Source organism: Prenolepis imparis, unplaced genomic scaffold, assembly GCF_030444845.1.
Source record: "Prenolepis imparis isolate NDT839.2.m4 unplaced genomic scaffold, iyPreImpa1.0 SCAF_2, whole genome shotgun sequence".
Classification (NCBI taxonomy): Eukaryota; Metazoa; Arthropoda; class Insecta; order Hymenoptera; family Formicidae; genus Prenolepis; species Prenolepis imparis.
The window spans coordinates 9470652-9498609 of NW_028141160.1; the positions used below are offsets into that span (position 1 = coordinate 9470652).

General features: G+C 35.8%; 1 protein-coding gene across 1 annotated transcript in view; it reads left to right on the top strand.

Annotated features, from left to right (window-relative positions):
* Ddr (discoidin domain-containing receptor 2) overlaps positions 1 to 27958 on the top strand; it is a 185017-nt gene that overhangs the window by 25205 nt on the left and 131854 nt on the right. The window contains exons 3-4 of the mRNA XM_083058613.1: positions 19039 to 19235; positions 19332 to 19373. The gene's annotated coding sequence lies outside the window, so the exon portion shown is untranslated. The remainder of the gene's footprint in view (positions 1 to 19038; positions 19236 to 19331; positions 19374 to 27958) is intronic.

The following is a 27958-nucleotide window of genomic DNA, read 5'->3' on the forward strand; positions in this document are numbered from 1 at the left end:
GTAATGAAATTATCTCATCATTTCGTCCTACGTCTGACTTAATCTAACTTAACTCCTTGAATGCGTAATGAGTATAATTTACAGTGTATCTTATACTTATATATATATACACTATAGCGGATCCTGACGTCGATAGCTCTTTAATGTTTGTTTTTCTTTATTTACATTTTTTAAACAAATTCAGCAAAACTGTTTCTTTTAATTTGCAAGGGGAGGTTTTAACCCTCCCTCCCCCAGGATCCGCCAGTGGATGTAACACATTCGTTAAGAATTTTACTCCATAAATAAACTCGATGTACGGGATGAAATACTTTTTTACAAAAATAGAAAATATCTAACTAATAAATATACTTAATGAATTTAAAGTATGTTTACCTATATTTTATTTTTCATTTTTTTATTTTTATTACTCTATAATTTTTGCTTTTTTATTCTCATTTCTATTTTGTTTTAATATATTCTTAAGCAAGAATATTAATGTGCTATACATGGAACTGAAGTTTTTAAATATATGAATATATATAATTAACTATAATGTGCATGAGAGAGAGAGAGAGAGAGAGAGAGAGAGAGAGAGAGAGAGAGAGAGAGAGAGAGAGAGAGAGAGAGAGAGAGAGAGAGAGAGAGAGAGAGAGAGAGAGAGAGAGAGAGAGAGAGAGAGAGAGAAAGAGAGAGAGAGAGTGAAAGAAAAAGAGATACTAGAATGCCTAAAAGAGACCATTATATTATACCTGCACATCAGCGAAAAATCTAAAACAAAATTTTTGTTGTGAAAAAAAATGTGTTAAAATATTGTTATAATAATTTAAATAAATGTGCATCATATATACAAAGTTGTATTTTTAGATTATTAACGCACATTTACGAAAAAAATGCATATCCTTTTTTATCGGGAACGCAATCTATTTTCTATATAGATACGTATGTAAACATCATGTATTTACCATTTTTTATTGCATATTATTCGACCAGAGTTTCATGTATGATGTATAGAGATATTAAATTTATACATAAAACCACTTGCATCAAAATATGAGATACATTCAATCTCATGCTGTAAAAAAATATTGAAAAAAATATATACATATATAAAAGTCGCGCTTTTTTTCGCGTATGGTTCATGTTTCGTTTCGAGATTATTTTTTGTGTTCTACGAGAGATTATTTTTAGAGTCGTTTACCAATGATTATTGAAGTTTTCATCAATTTTATTCGGCTTTATAACGATACTCCATGTCGCTGGGACAAAATTTTCCGAACGACGAAAATGTTGAGAAATAGATGTCGAAATGTAAACATCCGAGACGGAATTCGATTTCTCTCATCCTCGCGGCACAATTTTCCCACCGATTGCAACCACCAGTTACGGGGGACGATGAATTCGTCGAGATCGGTCGAACGTGTCCCGTTCTTTGCGCTCGCTTCTCTGAATCGAGATTACAGCTGCTTTTCATGCCATTGGATAAAGACAAAGAGCGCGTGGCGGTGAAAAAAGATGGGGTAGCCGCGGATTGCGCGGAATCTCGGCACCGAACGTAGCCGGAGACATCGATTCGCACCGGCTTGATACTCGACAAAAGGTGAGGAATTCCTTACCGTCGCTTTTAACCGTCGCTTATCGCGCACAGTTGGCGGTAGCTCGTTTCACCTCTCTCTCTCTCTCTCTCTCTCTCTCTGCGGGGAAAAAAGGACCCCGGAACCGTAAAGAATGTCGTGTTCCTGGCAATCGCCCGAATATCTCCGTGTATATAGAGGTGCCCAGGTACAAACGTCGGAAAAGCGGCATTCGAGTTATTCCAATATTCAGATAGATATGTATATATATAATCGCATCTTGGTGCTTCCTTTCTCCTCTCTTCCCTCGCTCTTTCCACAGGGGTTTACTTCCCCTCTTTTTTCCTCGCATTTCACTCTCACTGATTTTATATTGTGGTTCTTTTCTCGTTCTACCAATACTCGAGGTTATTCTTTACATTCAGCGACTACGTGTCTTTATCTGGAGTTGCTACGCAACTTTTCTCATGCCTTTATCTGCCGGGAAGCAGTCTCCTAGAGCGTTTTTATTGTATTCGACCTCCGGACCTGAAGAACGCCGAGCACTCACTGCACGTTCTATCGGGATTCATATACGTATGTCTAAGTGGCAGGATAATATTTTCTATCCACGAACGAAACCTTTATCTCGATACTAGGAGTACGTACCAGAGTTTGATACGTACATTCTATCTTCTTCCGTTAGATTTACTCTGCGCTTGGTCGATTCGATTTTCTCCATTCACCGTAGAATTGATTTGAAATTTTGCAATTTGTTTAATAACATTTTTGATTGCCAAAAAATACCACGCGGAGAAATTTATAAATTTATAGTAAATCTTTTTATTAGTGAACTTTATAACTTTAATTTTATTTTAAGAGTTACTGGGACATATAATATAATAAAAATTTAATTACAAAATTAAAGTTACAAAATTGGGCGAAAACATGAACATTTATAATCGAGATATGTTATTCTTTACAAACAAACACACTTATTACCGGCTATTTTGTGCACGAATGTGAATCTTCACTATCGAGCATTTGAAAAGCTAAAACGACTATTTGTAGCTAACAAACAACAGATCGTTTCATGCTTCACTTACGGTAAATCATCAGCGAGTTATAGCACGTAAACCCCTCGGTTCTTTATCACCTATAAGCACGCAGATTTGTTTTGACAGTGAAATATCGTTGACATCGTGACGACTAGTTGTTTCGTAGTCTTTTTCATAAATCAAGTTGCTGGTCGCAACCTTATTAGCTTCGAGTCATTGATCTGCTACTCTCAGCCAGTTTACGGGTAGTCGAAGGGAAATCTGGATGATGTCCGGTGAAATGATCGAGAGGGATAAAACATCTCTTGAAGGAAGAGACGAAAAGCTCTTCGACTATCTTTCACAGTTATTAGAACGATTCGTCCCACGCGATCGTTGATCCGTTTGCAGAGATTCCTGTATATACATAACTGTATATAGATATATAACGAGTTATATCAATATTTTTACACCTACATTTTATCTTTCGTAGTTTTTCTTAGATATGCCTCTCATTATATTCGTTTATATTACTTTCTTCGTTTATATAATATGATAAAGATAAAGATAAAAAAGTTTTATTAATTTGTTACATCATTTCAAATCAAGTATCGGTGAATTTTATTTTATCGTTTTCGATATAATTAATTTAAAATGACAAAAAATCAAATAATGTCAACAAGAAAATACTTCGGTAAAATATTCAGATAAAGCGTAACTCGTGTGAGAGATGATATAATTATTTTGATGTGTATTAAATCAATTTTATTATTAAGGTCAATCGCGACAATAATTGAATTGTAATGCAAATTTATTCGTTGCATTCGCGAGTCGCGTATATGTATCTATCGCGAGGTCCGGATGATTCTAGCGAGATGCATTTATTCTTTGTGGTATCCGCGGTCTTTTTTCACTGTTCGCGTTACCCATCCTTTCCGTTCCCTTTCCTTTCTACTTGCCAATTTTGATCCTATGTAGACGCCCCTTCTTCGTAGTGCGACGGAATAATTTAAAAGCTCATTAGCTCTGCCATTTCTTAAGTTCGGAATAAAGTTGGCGGTAGGTCTTGAGAGTGTAGATTCCATCTTCTCGATCCCTTACCCGACGTACTTTCTCTTCCTTCCTTACGATCGAACTACCTCAGAATCTAGCCGGGGATCGTGGTGGTCGTGTCGGTGGCGACGCTGATGGTGATGGCGGTAGGAGTGGCTCGCGAAGATCGAATAGTGTAGGAAAGGGAGTGTTGGAGAAGGGGGTTGCGCTTCGGGAGACTTGGTCCTGGTTATATAGCCGTAGCCTGGTCTCTACCACATTGGTTTGTCGAGCCATTAATCGGAACAGCTTTATACCCGGAGATTTATATTGGATTAGGTAGGGGGGTTGTGGTGCTGGTTTAGTTTGAAGGTCCCCTCTTGCTTCTTCCCTCCCACCTTTGGTTAACTGTCATCTCACCTTAATGAACGTCATTCTGCAGAATTCTTCCCAGTTTTTCATTCTTCTTTTTCTTTTGCTGTGACGTTTATTAACAGTTATATCGAAAAAAATGCATATGCTTTCACTATCTTTGCATACGATTATTCTCATCCATCTATATACATTCTTGAATAAATCGCGTTATAATTTACTCGCCGTTCTGAATCGCTGTAAGTAAAATAGTGATTTACTTATTAGTGCTTTGATATATCGAAGCTAATATTATATATATGTATCTTTATTATAACATTTGATATAAATTAATTAACATGAGAATTACAATAATATTTCGTTTGCTGATTTTATTTTAAGGATGAACCAGTCCTTGCATCGATCCGAATGCCTATTTTTGAACTTTCTTGTTATCTTGGCAGTATGTAAGTTTGCGTGCGTTCGCCAGTGCTTTCAGGAAATCAATACTTGATCGCGCATTTAAGAATATTTCATCCCTATGTGACGAAATAATCTGTCGACGAAAGACATTATTGATATACAATCCCGTAATTTTAAACATAAGAGAAAGGGGGAGGAGAGGGGAAGGAGATTCGGCTAAAGAAAAGAATATATTATAAATGATACATATAATAATGCATTTTCTTTCTATTGTTGTCCGTCTTTTACCTCGCCTCGGTTTACTACACAATAAAATTTTAATGTATCTCTTGGGACAAAATCGCGGACTCGTATTGGCATCTTTTGGAAGATAGGATTTAATAAATCCGAAGATGAAAGGAAACTCCTCATATCGAAGAAGCGTCGAAGCTTCTCATGGGATGATGTTTGATGCATTACAGCGGATCAGAGTTCGCTGAACAAACTATTTCGGTTCTTAAAATCCCTTGAGGAGTTCTCATGATTTATCGATAGATCAATAACGAACCGATCGGTATTTTTTTTTATACGGAGGAAAATCATTTTAAAAATATTGCGTTATAAAAATAAGAGAAAGATACGCTATGAGAAGGAAAAAGATTTCTCAAGTGTTGCATATGATATCATAAAAACACATCACTTTACATTTGTTCTCTATCTGGATTTATTTTCTCCTTTGCTGCGGTTTTATTCGAGATAAAAATAAAGCAATAGAGATTATATGAAAGTTATTACAATAATATTTCATGTTATCAACTTGGTGGGAGAATATTGCGTTTGTTGTGAAAATCAACAATTATATTTTGTACATAATAGCTCATATAATACATGACATACGCGTAATCAGCGCAGTAATGTTAAACATTTAATTATATTATGCATGAAATACTACTAACGCATATCTGACCGAAGTCAGATCTCATCTTCTCGTGAATTATGGAAGCTGGGTCATGTGCGGGTGCGGAACTTTACGACGGATTAGTTAACCCTTAACCACTGATGAACGGCTTCGTGAAGGCAGCTCCAGTCGAGGATTCCTATTATTCCACACGTGGGAATCTTATAGCTTCATTTCTCGAATTACTCTCGAGCGACGACCGTAGTATCCATTCTTGCTCGAGCTAATCTCCGTTTGGCGTGTAATAATATTTCAATAAATTTGGATATTTATGGGTAATGATGTAATCACATTAGACCGACGCGAAATTTGCATTCCTTGTTATATGAGCCTGGCAGAGTCGTTAAGTTGATCGATATGAAAACAATTTCTTAATTCTTTGTGGATAATTGGATTACAAAACAATTTTAAAAACTTTAAAAACTTTTAAAATTAAGTTTAAATATTAATAAAGTTTAAAATTTTTTTTAAACTTATTTTTAACATTGCTTCTAAAAACATTTAATTATAGCTATTAACGTAATAGCTACGATTGTAACAAATCATATGGAAAAGAGATGTCCAAGCGTCAGAATCTGCGCTTGGTGAAAAGCGCTACGAGGCGAAGCGTATTACAGGCAGCGCATAGAACTTTATGGCGGATTAGTTAACTCTGTTTCTACTTTCAGCCAACGGACATCGTGATGTATAGTCTGTGTAATCCGCGCAAATTTTGTTCTCAGAAAGTGATATAGCTATAAGTATTTCTTTGCTCGGAATCCCTATTCTGCAAGCAGTAGAAAGTAGAAAGCAAAAGAGAAGCGAGAAGCAAAATGCCATGTTTCTAATTGATTCAGTTGTTATTTCGTGAAATTTACACATAATTTTAATTACAGGGTTTGTAATGTTTTTAGATGTCGATTCGTCGAGTATAGTTCGTGATTAATCTCCTCCCGCATATATTATTTGATAAATCTAAAATCTAAAGTATTCTCTAGCAGTTTTTTTACTCGTAAGTTCGTTTCTTCATATTAAACAGAGCACTAAAAATAAAATTTCTTTATAATTATTCTCAACAATTAAAAATTTTGATAATTGAACAGAAAGTTTTTATTTAATGCGCAATTACGTTCTATGTCCAAAACTTGTTTGAACGATCATATAAATAAATTCACGGAAACGAGGAAATTTGATAACACAGCAAATTATTAATAATAATATAATATCTTTTTTACTATAATATCAGATAATAAAAAAAATCTTCGTGCAATTAACGATAAAATAAGCAAACGTGTTAAATAATGCCAATAGGAAAAGCATTAAATCTGAATTATTCTGTCCATTGATCACAGTGCAGTTTTTGGCGACGACCCATTGATTTTACAATGTTGATTATGCGGTGGTTGAGGTGGGTTTAAATTTCACGCTTCGTTGGTGAACCTCGGGGTACGATAAGGTTACCTCGGCAGGCGCCTTAAGCTACTATTGAGTACACGAGGTTTAGCGGTTTCCTTCCACGCGAGCAAGAAATTCCACTTCCATGCTCCGGCGAGAATATTAGGTATTTTGTCTTTGACGTTAAACGTGACGCGCGCCTCAGGAATCATGGTCGTCTCTATCATAGATAGTCAAATGTATCGGCATTTTCGAACGCCGGAGCGAAGCAACGAAGCTCTTTCTGAACGAGAAAAAATAGTGACAAGGGAAAGGAGTGAGAGGGTAAACAAAACGAATGCGCGGTACGGTGCTATTCGCGAGTTTATTCTCAACGATTCCCACGAGTGACATCGCAATCGATATGTACGAGTTACGATCCCGCGTTTTTCGCTTGTACGCGGTATCTCCCACGTTCCCGACAAATTACAATCGCGTGTGCAGTAGCTGTATTGCTTCGATCATCGATAGTTCTGTTATATATCTCCGTATTATCTAACGTAACAAATGAAAAAAAAAAATTAAATAAAAAAGTGACAAATAAAAAAAATATATAATTGAGAGAAGAAAAAAGAATTATAAGCAACGTAACATTTAATAAATAACGGCGAGATATACAGTTCTATATTGTAATAAAAAAACTTGGTCGCAAATTTGAAGAGAATAAAAAATATTAAGTATTTTTAATATTGCAGTTTACTATTGAAAATTATATTTTAATTTATTTGTTATATTTTAATTTACGTACAAATATTTGTTACAAGTATAAACAGGAAGAATAATGAGACGCGGAAAAGCTTAATAAACCGTACATATCGCGTGAGAAAACTGCAATACGGTCGCCGATATAATACATCAAAAGTAAACTTATATAACGATTGTTTACTGAAGGAGTATATGGTCAAAATGAGAGATAAGTTCCATAGAAACAAAGATAACGGGATGAAATAAACGCCTAGACATTGATGCTGCGATTGTACATACAAGGAGTTTAATGAGTATGTAAATCGCGATAAGCCAATTTACTTTTATACTTGACGCTACAATGAATCGTGCTTTATTATTAATTGCAGCCGTGCTTAAAAATCTATCCGAGAAAAATGTCGCACAGGTATTGTTGCTCGCGTTTTATCGATGTGATTATATATCACAATATGATTATATTTAACATCTAATAATATTCTCTGACAATGTTTTTTATCCTCTTTGATGCTCACGTAGCATAAGGATCATGTCAGAATCATGTGCAACGATGTATTAGTTGATTTAAGTCTGATATTGTAACGTAAATATCAAAAGTAAAATTAAAAGAAATCATAAAGAATCATATCGTAAAATAAAATTTCTGACAATTTCTATAGCGCTGATATGCTGCAGAAATAAAATTATTTATTGCATCTGAAAATGTATAAACGTATAAAAATATAACAAATCTCTTTATATAATAGGTTAAATAAAAATAAATAATTTACGAAAATTTTCGCATAAAGTTACTTGTACTATTATTTAATGCACTATTTAATGTACTTAATTATTTATATAATATTTTTTATTAACATAATTTATATTTATATAATATATAATATTATTTAATTGTTAATCACGATTAAAATGAAAAAAATTTTATTGATATAAACTCGAGAGTAAAATGATAACTCAATTATCGATTTTCCTTATGCGATCTATTATTTTTGAGCGCGCGTTTCAGCATTATTCATATTAAACTAGTATCTTTATGCCTGGAATGCACTTTGATCATTTTAATGCACTACCAAATAAACAAATCGCGTCTCTCTCCAGTATGGTTTACAATAAGATACCGCGGAACATGTTTCGCGTAATAAAAGTGGCATCTGCATGAATTCATAAGACGATGGACCGGACTAAGTACAACCGACGTAATAGCCTCTTGCCCCTTGAGAGGCAGACGGCAGTCACGGAGCTATTTTGCATTATTACGAACAGTTATTCCTCTGCGAGCCTTTCCCTCGAAGAAGTAGAAGCTTCCTTGCGAGAGCCGAAACGGGCGTTATGACGAGGTAACCGTCTGACAGTTGACTCTTTAGCTTCCCCCTCCTCGGCTGTCTCTTTCTATCTCGTTGGTTTGAGTGACTTGGTCGGCATTTGTGAGAGCCCGGTCGGGTCTAACCCATATTACAACACAGCTAAGTAGGATGGTGAAGGGCGGATGGCAAGTTTCCGGTTCCTTGGACATATTTCGTTGAGAAAGTTTCGATTTAGCAGATGTTCGTGTACTTTGTCGATCTATTCTTTCCTCCTGTCTTAAAAAGAAAAAAGAGAGTAACTTTATGTCTAAAATAATATATCATCTTTTGCTACAATCACCATTAATCGTCGTAGCAACGATATTAAGGCTTTTTCTATTTTTGGATTTTCCGTCTGGTACTCTTTACTCGCTCTTCCTGGTTCCGTTCGCTGACCCCTTCTCTGCTTTCTTCTTTCCGGTTCATCCAACTTTCTGTCCTTATCTCACTAAGTCGTCCCGTCGACTTCTGCACGAAATGGACCTGCCCCATTTACCAATGGCACGGAGCAGAAATGAACCTGTTACATTGAACCGCGCTCATACCAGCCTCACCGGATTCTCGTTATGTTCTCCATGCACTTTGTAGTGCAGCGGTCTACCGATTATTGGATGAACTTAGACCGATAATCTGGTCTCTCTTGTAGCCCGTGCTTTAGAATATAGTTTCTTGATTCGTCGAACGTGGCAATTGTAATCGAGTGAATTGTATTGCAGAGATTATTTCGGAGTTATATACTTGCTATTACTACGCACGTCTAGAATTCGGGGGTAGCATACGTAATTTTGAAAATCTGCTTCAAGTTAGTCGTGCAAATATCGCGCGAGTTTATAATTCGACTCCTTTTTGGCTTATATAAGTTCGAGATAATTAGTGTTGGTTGCACAATAGCACATTTGCGCGGAATATGCAAAATGCGTTGGATTACTTTGATGATCTCGTGTATTTCGCATTTAACGGCCCGGTATCACGTGACAGGTTAATTAAATCTTTGTAGTCAGATCCATAAGTCGGAATTTCATAGAACGGAGGAAATTCTAATTAGTGTTTGTACGAGGGGCGGAACGCCGTGGAAATGTTATGACGCTTTTGCGCGTGCAGAGTGCGGTATACGCTTTAGGCATCGTATTTGTTTGCGCGTCAGACAAAAGTCATTCTCATAGGGTTTACGTATATTCGTAAGCGAGATAGAGAGAGGAAAAGGAAAATACAAGCGCCGCGGGAAGATGCACGGCGGGGCGGAGACGAGAGGACGAATAGAGAAACACGTGGAAGTGCAACAACATTACCCCGTTCTTCCTCCCTCTCCCCTCATACTTCAGTTAGCTTGCATTATAAGCCAGAAATTTAGTGCTACCTTGGGATCAACTACTCTCGAGAAACGCCGCGCCACTTCCTAGCAACGACCCTAATAACACCATTAGATACATCGCGAATCCCTAATCTGAGGATAGAAACTTGCATAATTTTCGTTTCGCATCAAGTTCGCTATTTCAAACTCGAGTATCGAAACTCTTGACATTACGGTGTCGTTATGCGCGCATCGTGTACGGGTTAATGCGATCGCTCTTCATCGCCGTCATAAATTTCGCTCAAATAAACGCGTATTAATTTCGTCTGTACGCGAGCTGTCACGTGCCGAAAGGCTAGACGTGAGACATTTCATTAGCGCGATGCTGCTCGACTTTGGCTAAAGAGTGCGGTGAGATTTCCTCGAAGGATTCCGCCACTCAGGATTGGGTTTCCGCCTGTTCGTCTTTAAACATGAGATATCGATATCCATCGCATCGATATGAAAGCACCGCCCGCGGTAATTACTTTATCGATACGGCACGATACACCCACGATTTTTCTCAATTTCTTCTTTTATACTCTCAAGAGCCATAAAATCCCTCCAGAGAAAGGCCAGAAGATTTATTTATAGACTTGCTATTGAAGACATAAGTTTGTCAGACAAGGAAGGATTTAAAGAAACGAAAGGCGCGGAAAGCGTCTATAGGATCTTCTGGGAGCAGATGCGTCTAACATAAGGGAAGAGAGGCGCGCGAGATTCTGACGTCTACTCATACGCGTGTATATATTACTGGTACTATCCGCGCTTCGGAAAATCACAAGGGACGGAGGACGCTTTTGCGAACTTTGGCACGAGTTCTCTTTGCTAGTACTTTCTCTCCATCCACACATATCCGTGTCCTGCATTCTATTGGATTTATATATAATATATCTTCTTTCTCGCACATTAGAGAGACAGTTGAGTCTCTCTTTTCTCAAACATATCATAATATCGCGGAATTTTTATCGCATACAGGTAGTCCATCTCTCACTTTGTGTTCGCATTTATAGATGGAAATAAATTTTTACGAGAAAATGCGAAAAGATTTATTGAAAATTAATTGTCGATTGATCTTCGTATATATATATGTTCTATGCAAATGTATATAATATAATACATCTTCTTTTTCGCATATTAAGGAAACAACTGAGTCTCTGCTCTCTTTTCCTTTTAAAACATATCATAATATCGCGGAATTTTCATCGCACACAGATAGTCTTATCACTCACTTTGTTCACATTTATAGATAGAAATAAATTTTCACGAGAAAATGAGGAAGGATTTATTGAAAATTAATTGTCGATTGTTAAATGATCTTCGCGTTTTATGCAAATCTTGCGCGATATTTAACACAGGTATTATTTTCATAAGAGATCTACTCCGCGTTCTAGATATTCCAGAATAGTCATTTTATTCGTGTGCCATGTTTTACTGCCAGCGCAGCTGGCCTCATTGCTTCACTCTCCGTACCTTCTCAAGTTCGTTTCCTTCTATTTGCCTATCTATTCCCCGTTCTTTCTCATCCAGCGGACGTGAATAAGTGGATGCGATTCAGGAAAGTTCTTCATTGGACGACTCATAGCCTGATTGAGATTCTTCATCGCGTTAATTCCTGCTTGAGAACGATCGCAAGAAACTGATAATCGTCCATCCCTTCGTTTGAAATTACATACTTACACATCGAGATTTTAGCGTTCGGGAAGAGAAAGAGAGGAGGCTTATAAATTTATTCATTCTCAGCCAAGATGAATAACCTCAACCTAACGTGCCAAAGTAAACATTTGTCACCATTGGACAGGTTAATTCATTTTAACCTTCTTGTGTCACTGTCGTTCAATCCAGCGTAAGTTAAACAGAAAATTTTATGCAATAAAAGCGAATAGAGAAGAAGATTTCTCTTTGTTTTCACTTGACATTATGTCCATTAGATGTTAATATTAATCGATTACTCAACGAACGACAATTAGTTACCATCATTAAATTTGTTGAATAAAAATGTGTCATAAGAATAAAATAAGAGATATGGAATAAATCTATTGTTATATTTTATATTTACTTTGCTGAGATAATTTTATAATGAATTGCAATATAATAAAGATGCAAAATATTACAAATAATAATCATTCGCTTAAAATATACATTTGCATCGAAATATCGTACATGTGATTTTAATAAATTATTCTTAAGAAAAAAAGTTTTTGTTTTTAAGCTCAAATGAAAAGCTTATAACTAAAATCTCAGCGTTCGCATCTCTCTTTCAATTTTGCGTAATATAGGTCAGGAATTATTCGCCGTTTATTCTAATCCTGAGCATACCAATAGCGTCATTGCGCTTCACGATGCATCCCTGAACTCTCGTCTCTTCACCCTCTAACCCTCTTTCTTACCAAAGTTCTGTCTCGCTCCGAGCATGAATAAGTGGACGCGATTCAAGAAACTTTCCCAGGCTGGCTGCGCCTGATTGAGATTCCTCGTCGCACTAATCTCCCCTTATGAACGACCGTAGGGAAACCGGTAACGACTGCATCTCCTAGCTAGTAGATATTAATCACGTCATTATAGATTCATTTTGCCTTGTTTGTTCAAATATGAATTCGCAAAAAAATTAAAATTCAACCTTTTTAACATCAATGAATAAAAGGATCGCAATATATACATTTTTTAATATCTTTATTAAAATTGAATTGAGGTTTTAATAAAAATAGAGTACCATTTAAACGTCGCGCGCAGTAGGAAATTGTACGGCTGTCGAAATAGCGTAGAAAGCATTTATTTAAAACGAAAATTGAATTCTACATGAGGCTTCCATATTACGAGAGCAATTTTTATCTTTATCGCCCTTACTTAAATGTTCTAAAAATTTGATTTTATATATATATATATATATATATAATTATCCATATAAAAAACCGGGTCATTTATTTCACGTAAAAGTAAATTTCGCGTATCTCGTGATATTGAAGACTTTGATGCAATTAGCGCATAATACGTGTATAATGCCAGCAGCTATCATGGACGAGATTTCGGGTGTTATTTCGCGTTTCACCGCAGATTGCGCAAAACCGTATAACGATCGGACGCGTACGGATGCAAAACGATGGATTTGCGGATATCTAATTGAGCTAAAGGTAACGTCGATCGAACGGGAATTTATGTGTGCGAAACGCACGCTGCACTGATAGGGTAGCTGCAGGCAGGAATACCTTAATGGCAGTATCGTTCGGTGCAGGTAACGCAACGGAATTTTCAAATTTGCCCCCGGGATGATAACTGGCCGCTTTACAGTGAAATATTGCCGCGTATGTTTTAGATTGTATCTACATTTCGACAAACTACGTTTTGAAAATTAAATGCCGGGTACTACGCATTTTGCTACGCTCGAAAAATTTATTCATGAAAGAGTTCGGAAATTTTAAATGCTTGCCAGAAAATATGGAAATGTTAACTTTCGATCGGAACCGATCTGTTTTACATTCCGAATCGTTTTTCAGATTTTTATCACCTTTCACCTGACGTATATTTGCCTTCAATTGTGCATCGAATTTCGTCTCTCTGATTTATCCGGTATATTCTAATATTCACAATCTGTATTCATAATTTAATTCGCTAGAGAAATCGGATATTAATAAATCGCATATCTCTCTCTCGCGACATTTCCGATGTGCTCTGACCTGACTAATAGCATTCACACTTCTTTTTTTACATTGAAGAATATCGATATTCTCGTCTCTCTCTCCCGGCAAAGTCTTACTAATTTTCTTCGAAGTACTCTTGTCCTCTCTTTCCTCGCCCCTTTGGGTTGTGCCTCCTGGCTATAGATAGGTGGGTAAAACGCCGGTGGGACTCGATAAGGAGCGAACTAGCGGGAAGAATGCTCGTTAACGATTTTACGAGCCGATACGCGAGGACGGAAAGAGGGCAGCGGCGTTATTGCATAATAATCTGCAGCGTGCACCCCCGTGGCGCGCGAAGAGTATCGGATGGGGCTGTTTGCGAGCCGCCCCCTGTTCTCTCGTCGCTCATTCACACGCACGAACGCCAACAAAGGATACGCGCGAATGCGGTTTTGTGTTTGTGTGCGGGGCATCCGTCGGCCGGTCAGCGTAATAACTTATCAGATCAATTATAGTTATTACTTTATTCCGCCTCGACGCTTCAGAACTTCATGCCGCGCTGAACTAGCTCGTTACTTCGCAATTTTGCGGCCCGAGCGAAAAGCGATGCGCCGTAAAGCCCCGGCTGTGAAGTGCGTACGCAGAAAAACAAATAGTACAGCAAAAAAGAATTGTGAGAAAGAAAAAACAAAATTGTGAGAACGTTTTTTTCATCTCGAGCAACGTCGAAAGCTGCGAATAAGAGCGATTACGCTATTTGTCTTTCATCCACCGAAACTATCGTTTAAACAGCACTTATTGAAGACAATGTCAAATTTTTAGAATAAAAAATATGTAATATATAAAAGTGCCGTGTTGCTAGAATTATAATATAATCTGTAGTTAATTAAAATTTTGCTAATTTGAACATTAAATGACTAATAGCGCGGAAAAATAGAATAAGATTAAAATTTAAAGGTACTAGAAGTGTATATGAAGGTAATAGATAAAATGTCTTTCTATCTTTTTTACCAATCTGTCCCTCTTGTGCCTGTGGATATCAGATAGAAGTCCTCGTTAATTCAAGATTTCGAGGGCTCCGTGAATGAAGTCCGTCTAACGACGACGCGAGAGTGTCAGTTAACGGAAACGATGGTACTCGAATCGTCCGTGTACCCTTCAAGAACTCCACTAGTCCTTTTATAGTACCGCCGAAGTATTTGACAAACGAGCGACTTCTTGATCCTTCCACTGACGCGGCCGCCGAGAGTACCAGAGCCATTTTCCTCGTCCCCGAGGAGCGAATTCAGTGATATAAATAGACCAATAGAGAGACAATACCAATTTAATAATTAAAGAGAGAATGCTATTGGTTCTTTTATTATTTATTGGTTCTTTAGTAATCGTATTCTTTAAAAAAATGTTCGATCCTTGCAGAATATATAATTATAACTGTGCATATTTGCGAAAAATTTGTCAACTAAGACGATTAAGTTGGAAAACGAAATAAAATCTATGAATATAAATATCTCGCCGCTTTATCGTAAATATTAGTATTTTACTTTTGCAAAAAACGTTACCGCGCATTCGAGACATTAATCCGTTAGAATTAAAACAAAGTTGCGCTTTCAATAAATACTTATATACTCGTACGTCTGGATGCATAAAAGCTCAAAAGCGCGCTTAGATCCGTAAGTACATCCGGGGTTCTTTCATTTGGCGATCGTCGGAAAGCCGTCCCGAATGAAACGACGTTGTAACTGCTGCACAAACCATTCCTCACTCTCAGCGGCGCAATCGAATCCTCTGGACATTTATTTTCACTCTCTGATTCCGCGCTCTCACGCACGCCGTGCCGGTGCGCTTCCTCCTCCGCCAGTGCATTTCCGCCTACGATGCAAACGAGTCACTAAGGCCGATTTACATTTCCATTAGCTACCTTTCTCCTCGTTGCGCGCCGATAAATCTGGACACTCCAGCGTGTAGATGCGTTCCGAAAATTCAGGGGGAGCTTATCCTCGAATGTATTGTTCCCCGAGCCGGCCTTCGGCGACCTTCCTTACTCTTGTCCGCCTTCGAAATTGGCGAATGTAGAAATACGCAGTATTTGACCTATAGTCGTAATAGTCTATCACTCTTGCTGGAAATATCTTCTCCAATTTTTCCGTAAATACGTCGAGCTATCTTTGCAATCCCGAGGATTATCTGGAATATCCGAGAGAGAGAAATTTGTATTCTATTTATTTATGACATCTTGATCGTATTTATACTTGAACTTACGCGAAAATAATTTTATAAATAATATTGACAAAAATCTCAATTATATTTTCCACATGCTTAACGATATGATTTAATTATTATGCAATTGTATTATATTATACTAGAACAACACAAGCGCGCGCTACGTGCGCGCCATTCTTCAATTTTATATTAAAAAAATAATATTTAAAAAAATAATATAAAGTTTAGTTAAACTTGATTAATATTGTTTCGCAGAAATTAGCTGATTAAAGCGTTAATTTGCTAATTAAATTTTAAAATAATAATATGTTAAAAAATTAAAATAGTAATATGTTGTAAATAATATGTTATAATACCTTATTTTCGATTAATATTTTTTGACAGAAATCAGCTAAACACTGTCAAAAATATTAATCGAGTTTAAAAGTATTATAACAGATTACTTAAAACATATTATATTATTTTAATTTTTATAACATATTATTATTTTTTAAATTAATTAGTAAATTAACGCTTTAATCAGTAAGAGCTTCAATTAATTTTTTTTCAGTAGTAATATAAGACATTAATCAGACGTTGTGATTGCTCGGTAGATACACTGACAAATTATCCAAATTAATTATTATACAACAAATTAATTATATAACAAATTACTCGAAAACATTTCTATGAATACGAGAGAGAAAATATTTTATTACGGAGAAAGAGACATTCTCTCTCTCAATGTTTCTTAATCAGCTGATTTTTCTGTCAAAAAATATTAATAAAATTTGCTAATTAAATATTCTAGCTTACCTATTTATATTTATATTGTGTATGTTATAATTTGTTAATTAAATTTTAAAATAATAATATGGTAAAAGTTATAAAATAGTAATACGTTGTAAATAATATGTTAGAATACCTTATTCTCGATCAATATTTTTTGACAGAAATCAGCTGATAATTATCAAAAATATTAATCGAGTTTAAAGTATTATATAACCTATTATTTAATACATATTATATTATTTTAATTTTTATAACATTATTTAAAACATTAATTAGTAAATTAACGCTTTAATCAGCTGACGCTTTAATCTTTAATCATATGTCATGTAGAGCTTCAATTAATTTTTTTTCAGTAGTAATATACGACATTAATCAGACGTTGTGATTGCTCGGTAGATACACTGACAAATTATCCAAATTAATTATTATACAACAAATTAATTATATAACAAATTACTCGAAAACATTTCTATGAATACGAGAGAGAAAATATTTTATTACGGAGAAAGAGACATTCTCTCTCTCAATGTTTCTTAATCAGCTGATTTTTCTGTCAAAAAATATTAATAAAATTTGCTAATTAAATATTCTAGCTTACCTATTTATATTTATATTGTGTATGTTATAATTTGTTAATTAAATTTTAAAATAATAATATGGTAAAAGTTATAAAATAGTAATACGTTGTAAATAATATGTTAGAATACCTTATTCTCGATTAATATATTTTGACAGAAATCAGCTGATACCTATGAAAAATATTAATCGAGTTTAAAGTATTATATAACCTATAATTTAATACATATTATATTATTTTAATTTTTATAACATTATTTAAAAAATTAATTAGTAAATTAACGCTTTAATCAGCTGACGCTTTAATCATATGTCATGTAGAGCTTCAATTAATTTTTTTTCAGTAGTAATATAAGACATTAATCAGACGTTGTGATTGCTCGGTAGATACACTGACAAATTATCCAAATTAATTATTATACAACAAATTAATTATATAACAAATTACTCGAAAACATTTCTATGAATACGAGAGAGAAAATATTTTATTACGGAGAAAGAGACATTCTCTCTCTCAATGTTTCTTAATCAGCTGATTTTTCTGTCAAAAAATATTAATAAAATTTGCTAATTAAATATTCTAGCTTACCTATTTATATTTATATTGTGTATGTTATAATTTGTTAATTAAATTTTAAAATAATAATATGGTAAAAGTTATAAAATAGTAATACGTTGTAAATAATATGTTAGAATACCTTATTCTCGATCAATATTTTTTGACAGAAATCAGCTGATAATTATCAAAAATATTAATCGAGTTTAAAGTATTATATAACCTATTATTTAATACATATTATATTATTTTAATTTTTATAACATTATTTAAAACATTAATTAGTAAATTAACGCTTTAATCAGCTGACGCTTTAATCATATATGTCATGTGGAGCTTCAATTAATTTTTTTTCAGTAGTAATATAAGACATTAATCAGACGTTGTGATTGCTCGGTAGATACACTGACAAATTATCCAAATTAATTATTATACAACAAATTAATTATATAACAAATTACTCGAAAACATTTCTATGAATACGAGAGAGAAAATATTTTATTGCGGAGAAAGAGGCATTCTCTCTCTTAATGTTTCTTAATCAGCTGATTTTTCTGCCAAAAAATATTAATAAAATTTGCTAATTAAATATTCTAGCTTACCTATTTATATTTATATTGTGTATGTTATAATTTGCTAATTAAATTTTTAAATAATAATATGGTAAAAGTTATAAAATAATAATATGTTGTAAATAATATGTTATATAATACACCTTATTTTCGATTAACATTTTTTCTTTCTAAAGGTATATCTTTTCGAACGAATCTCCTTCGAGTTTTAATTAATTACTAATATTATATAAGTCATGTATATAGTATCGCGCGCGCGCGCTATTAGAATGAAGTTGCCGATGTTCGTAGCGAATAGCGGCCATTACCGAAACGCCGCGAGTATCAGGTAGTTGGAGCTGCGTTCCGCTGTGATTAATTAGTAAGCATAATCGTTGGAAACGATTTCTAACCTTTGTATTGTAATATTTATCAATCGCATATCATAATTTCAAGGTTAATATGTAGTCGTAATTGTTCGAAACGCATATTTCGCGAAAAATTTGATGCAAAATCTGTTGCCAACATAACCCAACTTACAATTAATTTGTTAATCGTTCATTCTAGCTTACATATTTATATTGTGTATGTTATAATGCGAAATAATAAGATTATTCTAATATATGTATGTATTTTATTTGTTTCAGGTAGCATTGCGATACACAGTGCGATTCACGCGTCGTGTCGGGAGTGCCGTGTAAAGTTTCGCGTGTCGGGAGTGCCGTGTAAAGTATCGGGCGATCGTAATTATTCGTATTTTCGCGAGTGTCGTGAGTGCTACAAAGGACCAAGAGAGGAGGAGGAGGCTCGGGGAGGCATCGGGCGACTGCGGGGCAACTATAAGGTATGCAAAATAGAAACAATTTTTTTAAACTGCATTGTTTATGAGATATTCGACACACACATATGTATATACATAATTTGAATATTTTGTTTCCAGATCAATGTGTGCTGTACTACAACTCAGCTATTGCACGTATCGGTGAGTGAAAAAGTGTTTATTTTATAACATTTCTGTAGCGGTAATGAGGGTATATAATATGTTGAAAATATTAAAGTGATAGGTTTTAAATAATATGTTATAATATCTTATCTACGATTAATATTTTTTGACAAAAATCAGCTGATAATTGTCAAAAATATTAATCGAATTTAAAATATTATAACATCCCTCTCTAAAAAAGGCATATTAAATCGATTCTCGCAAGTATTGTTGCATCTCTTCCGCGATGCTGATTGACTGATTCGATTCGCATTGTGCGTTATATTCGTAGCATCGAGAGGCTGGCATCGCGAGGATTAGTAGTTTAACAGTTTGTTCAAAATAAAATTAAATAAAATTATATGTTTTAAATAATATGTTATAATATTTTAAATTCGAGTAATATTTTTGACAGTTATCGGCTAATTTCTGTCAAAAAATATTAATCGTGGATAAAGTATATATTATAAGTATACATTATAATATATTATATTATTTACAACATATTATTATAATTAAAATAATAATATTTTGTAAGTAATATAATATGTTACAATACTTTATCCGCGATTAATGTTTTTTGACAGAAATCAGCTGATAACTGTCAAAAATATTGAGTTTAAAATATTATAACATTTTATTTAAAACATTATTATTATATTTAATTTTATTTTGAACAAACTGCTAACCCTCGGGATGACAGCCTCTCGATGCTACGAATATAACGCACAACGCGAATCGAGACAGCCATTCAGCATCGTGGAAAAGAGACAATAATACTCGCGAGAATCTACTTAACATGCCTTTTTTTAGAAAGGATTACTGCAAAATTTGCAATTGACAAAAAGTTGAAATATAATTACATTTTAATTATAAGCACAACCTCAGCTCGGGATTATCGATTATCGAAAAAATAATGCGCGATCATAAAGCAGTGAAAAAACAAAACAAAACCCTCCTCAAAGTGTGTTGCGCAACCGTCGTGTTTATTAAGACTTATTACGGTCTCGGAGCCAGTTCCAACATCCTTTTCACTGCAAGGGTACCGTCCCTATACCGGCTCGCAGGCACCCACGCCAGCCGTGGACTTAATTGTTATAAATTGCTCCATTGGTTCGCGAAATGATTTACCGGCTCCCTTCGCATAAATTGCAACAAAGACTTTCGTTAAGAGAGTGATTTACGAGCAACCGTAACATCATGCCCGCGGTTTATGCACGTCCGCCGTCTTTTTCTCGCGCACTTCCTGCTTTCCGCGGAATTATCGTTCAATTTTACGCTCTCCGAACGCGACATCATATATTCGTTTCACGCGAATCCGGATAATGGTCTGTTCGAGTATTCGCATTATTTTCGAAACGCGCGCGCGGCTAGAGCTACTAGGTATTATGAAGATTGATCACCGTATTGTACTTCTTTTTGAGTGAGCATCGCCCGGGGGAACAACAGCTTTTACCTTATTTCCCAATGCTGCAATTTAGTGGAAATGAAAGCAATACTGCAATATACAGTACGAGCCGCGAGTCTCCCGTTTCACGAGAATGATCCTCAAAGTTTGCGTTAGTTTTTACTACTTCCGTCGTACAAAGGCGCGGACGAAATTGCCGGGTAGCCACCGCTGCCGGAAATAAACTCACGTTGCTAAGGAAAAAATATTTTCCGGTGATCAAGTCATCGCTCTCCGAAAGGCTTCTACTTTAAAGCGTTGACTTTTGCAATAGTGAACAAATATAATCAGCTTACAGAAAGAAAAGCGATTTCAATTTTTACGATATCTCGCTCGTTATTCGAGACTCGATTTAAGGGAATTGTTTATACTTCTTATCCAGAAACTATCGCGCGATAAATCCTGATTCAGTTTATTCACGCCTAGACGTGAAAACTGACCTATGAAAGAAAGTTCGTGGCCGCCAAATGAACTCGAAACGTTGGCATAAAGGGTGAGGAAAATTGTCGGGAAATTGGGGCGGATACGAAGAAGAGGTTAATCTCAAAAATGTCTGGCATGATTCCCGGGATGGAGGTTTATTGCGTCGTAATATACGGTCACGATATATATAGGGACTTGAACCCAACCTGAGAAGAGAGAGTTTCGCTCCAGCTTGGGCACAGGATTTCGGTGGTCCTTCCGTGTAGCTTTTTATGTTCTTGTCGGATGTATTGCTGGTACGCACACTATCGCGAAGTAATCTTTCGATCACGAGGATACACGGAATGAAAATTTCTCCAGCCGCGCCGGCGGAAGGAAAATCCCAGCTTTGCACGCGTCACGCGTCTTGCTTAGCGCCTATACCTTCTAACTCGAGGCGCTCCGACTTTGAAAAACGAGTCTTCGACGGATCGACTTTTAAAGTATATATACGACGTTACGTTAGGAAAAAAATATTTGCCGAATCTCGAGAAGAGGTCGCACAGATTGTATCATCAAATGACTGCAATTTCACATTTTCGTCTTTTGTTATAAAAAACTATTTTGCTCCATTATTTAATTTTCAGTTTAATAAAATTAATGACCAAAATATCGTGTAATTTATATCGTTTCGCGAATTTTATTTTCCGAGATTAACGAAGAGATGGCGAGAGAGCAAATTTGGATTTTGCGCGTTTAATGTGTCCTTTTCATGGACCGGAAGCTCTTTGTTTTATTTTAACGCATTTCCGCCGCGTTAAGATGCAGACGAGAAATATGACTCACTGAGTCTTAAATGATCGTCTCGCCAAAATTCCGGATGTGTCAATTACGAATAGCACAATGAAAGCCAATTATACAATAAAAAATATACATATAAATTAGAATAGGCATAAGAAGATATACAATAATTAGAATATACTTTTAAAAAAAACAATGTGCATAAAAAGATTTTAAATTAAGAACCATGTATTATTTTTATAGTTTTTCGTATAAAATTACGAATCGTAAAATAAAATTAAAAATATTTCTATTGCTAGTTAAAAGAAATGATAAAAAACAACACATTATTTCTCTTTAAATCTATATTCATATAACATCATATACTTTAAATTGATTATAATGCATGAATAAATTTACATGCTATACAAATGGAAACGTTCATATCGATTCCAAATGATTATATGCAAAATGATATATATTAAGAAATTATGTACGCGATTCGCATCCATCTTATTTACAATGAATCAACTTGGACCAAATGTAATAAAACGGCCGTAACGTACGAACGTCGTCCGAATAGCGACGTATTACTAATCCTGCTTCGGCAGAGACGAGTTTCCGTGAATTATCGCAGTGTGCACGTGATATAATCAACGTAATAAATTAGATCCAGCCAAATCCGCGGGCGTTTCTAATATCGTCTACGTTACGTTCCCGCTAAAAGTGAGGATTCTCATCAGCTACTCTGATTGGAATACGTAATCAGGGCCTGAGAAGTGTAGCGAGCACGCTAATTCCGACTTCGCGTTACATTCACTGTGCGGTGTTGGCAAATAGTGTACGAGGTCGACTATCTACGGAGCATTCAACTTCTCATAGTCTCGTACCAATCTTTCATTCTCTTGAGTTTCGTTGTTTCGCAGAAAAATATGTATATCTACTTGAAATATACCAATAACTATCGTGACAATGTTGCATGTATGTTATTTGGATTTTTTATAGTATATAGGAGCTAAATTAACACAGGTAAGTTTTGAAGCTTCAAAAATATTCACGAGATGATTATTGAGTTACAGTTTCTTTTTTTAGTAACTGCATTTAAAATTTGCACTATTTGTTCATTAATTCTTACATTCTCAAATTTGCTAGCACACAGATATACGTTTCCTTCTTAATTAAATTAAAATAAATTTTAATTTTTTATGTATTGTGCCTGTATATTTAAAGAATTTATTTTTTATACATCGCAAGCTATTTTTAGCGTACACGTGAGAAATCGTATAGTAATTGTATTAAATGAATGAACACTTGATTCAATGAGTATACAGACGAATGATTTAAACTTTAAGGCGCTGTTATACAGACACAATACACAAAAAATTAAAATTTATTTAAATCAATTAGAAAGGAAATATATATCTGTGTGCCAGCAAATTTGAGAATGTAAAAATTAATTAATAAATATTGCAAACTTTAAATGCAATTACTAAATAAATACTGTAAGTCAATAATCGTCTCGTGAATATTTTAAGTTTCAAAACTTACCTCGTTAGCACCTCCAGCATAAAAAAATCAAAATAACATATATACATATGTTCTACAGTTCTACATCGAACAGCTGACTGAATATGACAACAATTTAAGCTCAGTTATCAGGCTGTCATATGTCGAATTTTATATATCTCCAAATAAAAAAATAATTGTAAGAAATATATCACGTATTGAATCATAAGATATTATGAGAAAATAATTCGAGATCTTCTTTCTTATGATTAGTGGATTTATTTATTTTTTAAGAACCGTCTTTCGGCATCTTTCAACTCGAACGCTATAAGATGATCAACTAAAGTTTGAAATTTTCTCATTCGAGAAATAATGGAAATGACTTTCTTGTAAGAAGCCAAGAAAACTTTTGTTACAATATTTCCGCATTGTATACGTATGCATAGCGTGCGCGGTAGCTTGCTAAGGTGTCGATCACATTCTCGTTCTGTTCTTCTGGCGTATCATGCTGTTACAGTCGTGGACGTGAAGGGTGAATTAAGTCAACAATTTCTGCACACCTTGAACTGCACGCGCGTTCCTACGTCGTAGACTACATTTCGCACCATTGTATATTAATTCTGTCGGCTAGAATAAATAAAAAAAAGCAGAAAAAATGTGTTTTTTTCGCGAGCGAAATTTAGTGCGCGTATACTGACATTTTCTCCCCCTGCTTCCGCATCCGCGTTTAAAACAAAAATGTGTAAATTTCTTTTTTATTTTTACAACATTACAAAATTCACGTTTATGCTCCACTTTCGATCGCGAGCGACTGAAAAGCATGCGCAATGATATCCTGCGCGCAAATAGTTGAGATATATACACATTTAGATATGAAAATAGCCCGGAGCTTGTGCCAAATTTTCTTCGGCGAGAGGCGACGTTGGTTGCCTAATTCAATTACACCGCTCTATACTCGTTCAAATGAACGGCGCCGGGCTCGATAATGTTTCGAATGAACATCGCATCGCCAAGCCGGACGATGGCGATGCGATTGCTCTAGATTACGCCTGCTTGGACGCGGATGAACGTTCTGTCCAAGCAGGCTGTCAGATTTAGCACACAATCGGGCATTATCAGGCACGCTCAGGCAGTAATTAATGGTTCGCTGTATTCAAACAGTAATCAGTAATCAATGGTCACTCATAGTCAGGATCATAGGAAGCCGTGATATCGCTCAAGATCTACATTGTCTCATTATGCGTAGATTACCATCGGATACGTCAAAGTAGTCTCGATAAGACGGACAATATGCTCATATGTCCCAAGTCAAATCTTGCGACACATATTCTTACCGTACAGATCTCAATATAAATATTTTATCATTGATATGAGATAGGAAATCTATTTCTTTTTATAATAATTGAGATTAAAATGAGCTTTTAATCGTTAATAAATTAATTTCGTCCATGTCACTTGATTTTAGTTTTAATTTTGACAGCTCTTTCTCCCCCCTCCTTCTTTCTCTTTCTCTTTGAAACTAAAATTAATAGGGAAAGTTATTTAAATTAAGATTAAAGATAACTCACAAAATCAATCATCTGTCACGCTGAAATAGAATTGGCATAAATCGACATGCAATTTCACACACTCACAAGTTAATTCTTTTCCATATTTAAAATCAAGTATTTCTAATACTCCATAGCGTATCTGTAGCAGCAATTATCATGCGTTTAACAGTTAGAAAAATTCTATAACTACATATTAATATGGATGATGTTACCTGCGGTATATTAAGAAACAAGCATATTTAATCTTAAAAGAAACAATAGAAAGTAGCCAAAGGGAAAAGGAAGTTGAGAGAGCGTGAAGGAGCGAATGATAGAAAGATAGGAGAGAGAGTTGTGGGCTTCTCTTCTCCCCCGCTATCCCCCGTCTTTCCTCGATTAAAGTTACACTCTGATCTTTAACCCTCCCAACCCTTGGTTCGCCATCGGCGGAATCCGAAGTGCGGAATCTCTTCCGGCAATACCAACCGCGTTCTGCTTCCGCGAGATGGGCCCTCACCATACCCTCGCCCTCTTCCCTTTCACCCTTTTTCCACCCCCTTCTCGCGTGCTGGCGTCGCGTGGAGCGCTGCCGCTGTCGGTGGGAACGGCGCAGAAGCTATTACTCGGCGAAAACTTACTTTTCTCGGCGAAATTACTTTCACGAAGTATCTTATTTCGTCGCCGGCAAAAGAGAGGAGAGAGCCTGCCGACGGTCTTTCCAGCCGCGGGGGGAGGGAAAAGGAGTTGTGGAGGGTTGAAGGAGAGAGAACGCGCGCGCTCACGAAGACGCCGCTCCGTATCGGTCGAGATACGGTATTCCGTTCGTGTTTGTTTGCCGGCGGGTTCCTGCGGCGAGGGAAAAAGATGCTGTACGCTTCGCAGATCGGGGAGCACAGCGAAATGCTTACGACAGATAGATCGATGCACTTCTTTGTGGGAGCAACGCTGAAAAATGCGCGGCGTACTTCTTAGCTCGCGGCCGCGTGCGCGAGTAGCTTTATTTAGGCAAGACTGACGGTAGCTGGAGGAGATAAAACACGGGAAACGAGAAAAGAGCTTGTGCTCTATATTTCTATATCAACTCGTAAGCTAATCCTAATTTGCGAACTATGGTATAGACTTAGCATAAAGCTCGTATGCGATACATATAATTATTATGAAATGCATAGTTAGTTTAACGTTCGCATTGGTCCGCATTGTGTTTAGTATTTGAATTGTTATTCATTCTGACGTTAATTATTTTGCTTGACGGCAAGAATACAAAGGCCCCGTTTGTAACGTTTGCTGTCGGTATCATGTCGGGTTATCACGTAATAATAGGCTCTTTTAGTTGCATCATAATAATAATGGTATGCATATAATATCGACAAATATCATGCAATGATTTTATAAATAATGGACATACAATATTGATGCTTGTCAACATCATTTCTTTCTATATACAAGTTATTCATATTCTTTAATCTAATGAGTATAAAAACAGTCATAATTTTCATTATGAAATCTGGAATTTTATCATTAATAATGAAATAATGTATCTCAACAAATAAATGAACGCCAGATTACGCTTTTTTGAAACTGATTGTCTCTTGATGTTCGTTTCTTTGTCACAAATCTCTAAATATTTATTATTGAAGAGCATGGATTATGATTATAACTAGTTCAGTTCAATTGTCAAAAAGCGGCCGTGCGAATGTTACGAAATATAATCAAACCCGCAATCAAAATTCGAAATTGGGTTAGAGAGAAAGAGAGCGAGAGAGAGAGGGGGGGGGGGCTGTAATCAGAATACATCGAATTACACCGTTAGCGTGCTCCGCATAATGTTGCATAATGTAACGTACACGATCAATTATGCGACGATATTTGTGCTTAATTATGCACGTAAGCCGGGAATTCTCACGCTGATATCGACAATCACTTTTCGGCTCACATACGCGCATGGATTATGGATATGCTGCTGCCGATTGCAAATGCACAGATGATCGATTTCGTCGATCTGTTAATGATAATTAACAAAAGCTTTAACATCCGCGGAAGGACACCGCTACAAAATATCGTTTGTCGAGCCTTGCTTTTCATTTGAAATGCGACGCGACGGTCCGAAATTAATATCACATAATGTCGAGAAAATAGATTGAAACTTGAAGGGGAGGGTAGCACATATATATATATATATATATATATATATATATATATATACATATATATAGAATGTATTATCGATGAAATATTCGCCAAGTTTTTCGTAATTTATGAAACAAAGAACATCTCATTAAGGATTCGCAATTGTCGTCATTTGCATCGTTCGTTCATCGAGGCATCTTTAACTTCCGCGGGTCGCTTCCAGCCCAGAAGTATATCCACGATTTTAATTATTGCGCTTAATATTACAGCGTTTAGCATAGAATTATACTTGCAAACGAAATATCTTCAGCGTTGACTTAAAAATTATCAAGCGTAATTCAACCTGACAAGTTTCTTCGATATCACGGGAGCTGAAGAAATTAATTCGCGACTTTTCTTTCGTAACTTCATCGAATCCCGCTGATGATAGTCGAGCCGAGTTAGTTTTCACCTCTCGAGGTTGGTCAAAGGTTCGGTCGCGATATCGAGAAAATAAATCAAGTAAAGAGTGATGACAGGCAACGGCGAGGGAAAAAAAACGGAGTTAGGATGCAGCTGAGGGGTAAAGAAGGCAAGGGGACGAGGACGCTGTGCAGACGTGAGGGAAAAGAAGAAGCAGAGAAGAAGGATATCCACTTAGCGAGAGGGCAAGAGGGACACGCGTGCCTTGAGATCGGAATGAGATAGGAGACGGTATCTTAGAGTCGTGGCACGCGACTTCCTCCCTCTACCTCCTTCTGGCGCGTCTCGTGTCTGGTCTACGTTATTTAAACTTCCGCTCTTTCTGTTGCTGC